Here is a 6,322-nt window from a genome sequence, read left to right as displayed (position 1 = left end):
CAGTCTCAACGATCCCAAAGGAGCCTTTGAAATCACCTTTGTCCTGGCTTCATGAGGACTCATAAATGATACCGTCCATCCCTGGTTATTCATACTCATTAAATGCCAGGATAAAGAGATTAGGGCTCACGAGGGGCTTCATCCCCATTACTCTGGGGCTGTGTGGCTGCATTTACGGTGAGAAGGCCCTGGGGTGCTTAATAAACTATCTGCTTTGTCTAATAAAATCCTCCCATGGCCCTGCAGCTGTTACTAGCTTCATGTCACATGCTCTCGTGCTATTGGCACAGTACCAGAGTATTTTAAATTCTCGTTGCATCTATTTAATTTTTATGGAAAGGAAATGATTTAAGGTTTAAAGCAGATTTTTCTAATGTACCAAGGTGCCTAGGTATGAAGATCTAGAAATGTGCTATCATATTTATCAAAATAGTAATAGAATGATTTAAGGATAGTATATGAATAAGCAACTATGCATCATGGATCACCTAATTGTAGATCCATACTGTTCTCCTAAGAATTGCAAGTTTGTGAAATAATGGATTCTCATTGTTATGCAGCATATATTTATGTAAAGCTGAGTTTATTCTCCGTGCTTAATAGATTTTATCTTACTTTAATGATATATTTTATATAAGCTCCTGGACAGTTAGAGCAGGATTGGACCTTAGAACTTAATTTGGCCAATTCCTTCCTGATACTGATGGAAAATTGAGGCCCAAAGAGGTTAAAGGATTGGCCCAAGATCACACAGGTAGTAAACGCAGGGCTGGGAGTCAAGCCTAGATTTTTAAACTTCAGATGTGGTGCTCTTTCTACCATAACAAGAAGCCTTCAAGATACCTGTATGTACCTGGCTTTCATGTATTGCTACATACCTACATGCGAGGGAGGCAACATGTACACATAAACATGCTTGTGGTAAGGGAATCGGCTGTGACATCTGCCGTCACTGGCCACTGGGACTCACATGGCCCACCTGGATGCTTAGGTGGCATTCTCTTTCCTCCCTCACTGCTCCTCCTGAATCCCAGGTGCAGCTAAGGCATAGTAAAAAACAGACAAACCTTAAGCACACAGCATGAAACCAGCACTGTAATCAATACAGTGAACATATCTATCACCAAACAGCCTCCTCTGGCCCCTCTGGAACCGTCCCTTTGCCCCTCACTGGCCCCCACTGGCCACCCAGCCACCCACTGGCCTGCTTTCTGTCGCTTAAGATGAGTGTACATTTTCTGGAATTTTATACAAATGCAATATAGAATTCCATATATAATGAATGTATGTACTCATTTTGGGGGGGAGTTGGCTTCTTTTCAGTAGAATAATTTGAAAACAAAAATGCAGAGAAGTATAACCAATGATATAACAGAGACCCACCAGAATTGAGAACAGTTAGTACTCAGTCATGTTTGCTTTTCTCCTTTTTTTTAGTAATGTGATCTATACCAAGAGAGAAGTTGAAAAACATGTGTACATTTTAATGCATAATTATAAAGCAACCCCCGTGTGAGTACTGCCAGGTCATGAGAGGGAGCCTCGCACACACTGTCCCCTCCTGGCCCTCCCCCCGACCCAGGTCATTGCCAGCCTCACTTTGGTGAAAATCCTTTTTTTGTTTCTCTTTTCGGTTTTCCAACTTCTGCATGCATCCCAGTATGATAGATGGAATTTTCGGGCCGGGCGCGGTGGCTCACGCCTGTAATCCTAGCTCTGGGAGGCCGAGGCGGGTGGATTGCTCAAGGTCAGGAGTTCGAGACCAGCCTGAGCAAGAGTGAGACCCCATCTCTACTAAAGATAGAAAGAAATTATCTGGCCAACTAAAAAATATATATACAAAAAAATTAGCCGGGCATGGTGGCTCATGCCTGTAGTCCCAGCTACTCGGGAGGCTGAGGCAGTAGGATCGCTTAAGCCCAGGAGTCTGAGGTTGCTGTGAGCCAGGCTGATGCCACGGCACTCACTCTAGCCCGGGCAACACAGCGAGACTCTGTCTCAAAAAAAAAAAAAAAAAAAAAAAAAAAAAAAGATGGAATTTTCGATGAGTGAAACCATACTGCTTGTCTTCTTTGAGATTTGCCTTTTTTGCTGTTTAGTTTAATGGCTGTAGAGTCTTCCATTGTGTAATACAGCGCAGCGTGGCGTAGCCCACACTAGGGACAAGCCTTTTAAATGTGATCAATACAGTTTGGCCTTCTGTTGACACTTGTAGCCTTCAGAGAGTCCTCACAGATAGAAACAACCAAAGCATCCCCGTTACCCCTGGGTGCCAGTCCCACAGCCCCACCCTGTGTTCATAGAAAGTTAATTCTACAAATGTTTACATATGTCAATCACAAATATTTACAGCAATGTCTTCTGCCCTGATAGAGTATTCTTTTGGAGAAGTAAGCACAAGACGTTTGTTTTTTTTTTTAAATCACAAACTTTTCTATTTTTTTACATCATGTTGCCCTGCACACAGCTAGTTAAATTCTCTGTGGGAAAAAGAACAAAAAGAAAGAGGTTGGGCCGGGCGCGGTGGCTCACGCCTGTAATCCTAGCTCTGGGAGGCCGAGGCGGGTGGATCGCTCGAGGTCAGGAGTTCGAGACCAGCCTGAGCAAGAGTGAGACCCCGTCTCTACTAAAAATAGAAAGAAATTATCTGGCCAACTAAAAATATATACAAAAAAATTAGCCGGGCATGGTGGCTCATGCCTGTAGTCCCAGCTACTCGGGAGGCTGAGGCAGTAGGATCGCTTAAGCCCAGGAGTCTGAGGTTGCTGTGAGCTAGGCTGATGCCACGGCACTCACTCTAGCCCGGGCAACAAAGTGAGACTCTGTCTCAAAAAAAAAAAAAAAAAAAAAAAAGAAAGAGGTTGGACATTCACTGCCTCAGCCTGAAATTCGTAGTATTTTGAGAATAGGTGGTTAGCTCTCAGTGTTGAAAGTCTGAAGGCTTGAGCCATTGTAGAAGCTAGAGGGGAGCGCAATTTTCCCAGAAGGAGATGACTCTTCTTGGCCTTTAAATGAAGGGATTAAGAGGACAATTGCTCCCGTGATTATATATGCCTGTAATTCATCCCAAGGATTAACAAACCTGTTTGTCGTAAGTTTCTTCTGATGTCAGTTTTATGGAAGAGAATTTCAGACTGAGCTTCACATGACACTAGGTGGGAGATCTGTTTTGTGGCATGGGTCACAGGAGATAAACATGGAAGTACTGCCTCCATTTCTAGCAGTGCCCCTTGCCTGTTAGAAACCTGTCTTCCCAGGGAACCCACAGAGAAGAGTAGCTCTGAGGGGGGCAGCAAAGTAGGAAGCCACAATGACCTCAAGAATTCAGGGGGTAGAGGGCTGTGTAGTTCCTGGGGTGGGCAGGGTGACCTCACTGTGCGTTCCTGCTCTCACAGGTGCAGCCAGAACCTACTCCAAGACATGACAGTTTTGATCATGGCTCCTTTTCTTTTCCATTAAAAATGGTTTTAATTAGGAAAGATTTCAAGCTTACAGAAAATTACAAAGAATAATGTCAAAATCATAAATGTACCCACCACTAGATTGAAGAAATGTTAGCATTTGCTTTAGATCCTTTTGGAAAGAAAGTAAAACTACAGATAAAGTTGAAGCCCAAATGTGCTCCCATTCCCCTCTCTCTCTTCCCAGAGGTAACTCTCAAGTTAGTAAGCAGCTCCTCAGTCCCTGTTGTTACTTTGTTTTTACATGAGTAAACACCAACGTATAATATTGTCTTGTATATGAAAAAAATTTCATAAGCAGTACCATACTGCTTGTATCCTTTTTTCAATTTGCTTTTGTTTTTTCACCGAACAGTGAGATTTAACCATATTAATAATGTAGATCTAGTTTATTCTTTTATCTGCTATGTAGTGTTTTGTTGTATGACATTACTACAATGACAAGATATGATATTACTCTTATTAGTTCTCTAATGCTTTGTACATTCTCTTGGATTTTCTTTGGAGTTAATAAAATCCCCTGGAAGTAATGATACTTTGTTTTTTACTTTCTATTCCTAAACCTCTTATTTCTATTTCCAGTATAATATTGAATAGGAGTTTAAGTAGGAATTATTTTCTTATTCTTTTTCTGATTTTAAAGAGATTATAAGGTTTGCATTTTTAGGTATGACACTTGTGGTGGGTTTTTGGTAGATTTCTCTTATCAGGTTAAGGAAGTTACCTCCTATTACTAGTTTGCCAAGTATATTGCAAAAACTGCCAAATACTTCATTCCAATATCCATTCATGATTGACTTCATTAAGTTTCTTTTTGTGCACCCATTGATATAATTGTGTAATTGTCTCCTTTTAATTTCTTAATTTAGTTAATTACATCATAGGTTTCCTGATGTTAAAGCATCCTATCTTTTTAAGGAAAAGAAAAGATAGAAGATCATCTTCTCTCTTTTCTTTAATCATTGTGTATTTCTTTTTATACTTTTCCTGATTAAGTTTGCTATCTGACTGTCTTCTATCTAAATATTTTTAAAAACTCTTGCATTTGTGTACATGTTTGAGGTGGGGTGCCTACACATTTTCCCCTCATATTATCTTTGTCTGGTTTTGTTACTCACAGTATATTAGCTTCAAAAAATAAGTTGAAGAGTTTCATCTTTATTCACTGCACGGACGAATTTATATGTAATTGGAATTACCCGTTCTATGAAAGTTTAGAGGCTCCACCTGTAAAACCATCTGGAGGCTATAATTTCTTTGGGGGAAAAATTTTAAGCTATTAATTCAAGTTCTTCGTTAGTCATAAAACTAATTGGGTCTTCCGTTTCTTCTCAAGTTAGAATTGGCAAATGTGTTAGTTCAGATTAGGGATCGACAAACTGCAGCCTGTCTGTTTTTGTAAATAAAGTTATATTGGAACCCAGCCATGCTCATTCATTTTTGTCTGACTCCTTCCCTGTTACAATGGCAGAGATGAGTAGTTGTGACAGAGACAGTATAGTCTGCAAAGCTTAAATAAAATATTTACCATCTGACCCTCTATCGAAAAAGTTTGTCAGTCCCTAAACAAGATTATCGATACTGGCTAGAATGGAGACAATCCTCAGGGCAATTCTTGAAGTCAACTGGTGTTTTGGAGTTGGTGGCAGAGCCTGCATTATCTCGTGGCTAGCCTGCCTAACTAGGGCATGGCCAATTTTGCTGTCACGGTGGGCAACTGCAGCATCAGGTTAAGAACATTCTCAGTAATGCAGTGAATTGATCCTTTGGCAAACTGACTTTTGACAATCTAATTTTCAGCAAATTTTTCTTTGAGGATACATATTTTTGTAGTTGGCTTGCTTCCTTTGGAAAGACCAAGTGGTGCTTTGAGTAGAATATAGCACATCAGTTTTAGCTAAGAGATAGAAAATTTTACTGAAAGATTTATTTACTTGGTAGATTTTTAAACCCTGGGGTTAGATGGGGAAGGACTTGCCTTCATTTTCCTCTTCCATCCATAGTTTGCAAAGCCCCCTGTAGTGCTCCCTCTGCTCTTGAGAGGAAGAGCACTTGGGGGTGGGGAGGCAAGCAGAAGGGTTTAGAGACTGAGGGAGCTGGGGAGAGGGAGACAGAGAGGGGAGGCTGCAGAGGAGACACTTAAGGTTGTCAAAGTGAGACTAAACAGACTAGGAAGACTCAAGGGGAGAAGTAAAGAACATTTTACCGGTCGTGTGTGTGTGTGTGTGTGTGTGTGTGTGTGTGTGAGAGAGAGAGAGAGAGAGGAAGAGAGAAAGAGCGCCGTTGCTTGTTTGTCTAATTACTAACAGGAGTCTAGTAATGTGTATACCCTCCTGCCATTCTAACGTAAGGGTCGTACCAATACAGCTACAGGTCTAACTCCTTCATTGTATATTAACAGATGGGCAAACTGAAACCCACACACACAGAGACCTGAGGCTGCCCAATGTCACCTGTTTATAAGTCACAGAGCTGGGATTTCCCCCATTTACCAGATTCAAAGACTTCCCTGGGGCCCCCTCGCCCTCTCAGGCCCGGATGAGCAGCTGACTTGCCTCCTGCCGTGGGGGAAACCACTGGGTGGGCCTGCAGGGAGACAAGACTCCACCGCCCAGGGTCCACCCAGACAGACAGCCTGGTGCAGGGAGCGCGACACAGCAGGGAGAAGCTCTGCGCCCAAGGCCCCCACCAACGCGTCTGCGTCTGGTTTCAGTCTTTCTCTCTTAGCAGGATCAAAGTTTCCAGGGGAATCCCTCCTGCCTTCAGTGGATCGCCCACCAAGGCCAGTGGGTTGAGTCACCCTCACCGCAGCAGTGGGACAGTGAGCACAAAGGGTGCCCACAGGCCTGGGGAGCCGGGCT

Source organism: Lemur catta, chromosome 10 (genome assembly GCF_020740605.2).
Source record: "Lemur catta isolate mLemCat1 chromosome 10, mLemCat1.pri, whole genome shotgun sequence".
Lineage (NCBI taxonomy): Eukaryota > Metazoa > Chordata > Mammalia > Primates > Lemuridae > Lemur > Lemur catta.
The sequence above is the reverse complement of the archived record's forward strand: the minus strand, read 5'-3'. Positions refer to the sequence as shown.